We start from the raw sequence: 1,123 nt of genomic DNA, 5'->3' as shown, positions 1-1,123 counted from the left end.
TTCCCTGACCAGGGACTGAACCCGTGCCCCCTGCAGTGGTAGTACAGAGTCCTAACCATTGGACCACCAGGGAATTCCCATCTATGGAACATTTTTGTCCACTGAAAAAGAAACCCTCTACTTATTAGCAATCACTCCCCATTTCCCCTGCTACCTTCCCCTTAACCCTAAGCAACCACTAATCTACTTTCGTCTCTCCAGGTTTGCTTATTCTGGACATTTGGCATAAACAGAATCATATAATATTTGATCTTCTGTGGCTGTCTTCTTTCACTTTGCATAATTTTTTCAAGGTCCATCTATATTATACCATGCATCAGTACTCCATTCTTTATGATTGCTGTATAATATTGTATCATGAGGATATATCACATTTTCTTTATTCATTCATCAGTTGATGGACACCGGGTTGTTCCTACTTTTTGGCTACTATGAATAGTGCTGCCATGGACATTTGTGTACAAATTTTTGTGTACATATGTTTTCATTTCTCTTGGATATATATGTAGGGGGTGTAATTATTGAACATATTTCACTTTTTAAAGGACCTGCAAAACTGTTTCCCAAAACAGCCAAAAACTTTTACATTCCCACCAGCGTTATATTAAGGTTCCAGTTTCTCCATATCCTGCCAACACTTGTTATTGCTTGTCTTTATTATATCCATTGTAATAAAAGTGAAGTGGTATATCTTTTTTTTTAATTGTGGTAAAATATATATAACATAAAATATGCCATTTTAAGTATACAATTTAGTGGCATTAATTACATTCACAATGTTTTGCAACCATTCCACTATCTATTTCCAAAACTTTTCCATGACCCCAGTCAGAAACTCTGTACCCATTAGGCAATAAAATCCCATTCCCCTTGCTCCCAGCCCCTGGCAACCTCTAATATACTTTCTCTTGCAATTAATTTGCCCATTTTAGATATTTTATACAAGTGAAATCATACATTTTTTGCCTTTTTATCTCTGGTTTATTTCACTTAGCATAATGTTTTCAAAATTTATCCATGGTATGGCACGTATTAGCTGTCATTCCTTTTTATGGCTAAATACTATTCCACTATATGTCTATACCACCTCTTGTTTACCCATTCACCTCTTGATGAACACTTG

At 35.7% G+C, this 1,123-nt stretch overlaps 1 non-coding gene across 1 annotated transcript; it reads right to left on the bottom strand.

The window, feature by feature from the left end:
* Nucleotides 1-73, bottom strand: TRNAG-ACC (transfer RNA glycine (anticodon ACC)). Its single transcript has one exon. It is a non-coding gene; the product is annotated as a tRNA-Gly (tRNA).
* Nucleotides 74-1,123: the final 1,050 nt, after the last annotated feature.

Source organism: Pseudorca crassidens, chromosome 16 (assembly GCF_039906515.1).
Source record: "Pseudorca crassidens isolate mPseCra1 chromosome 16, mPseCra1.hap1, whole genome shotgun sequence".
Lineage (NCBI taxonomy): Eukaryota > Metazoa > Chordata > Mammalia > Artiodactyla > Delphinidae > Pseudorca > Pseudorca crassidens.
This window is presented reverse-complemented; position numbering and strand designations above follow the sequence as displayed.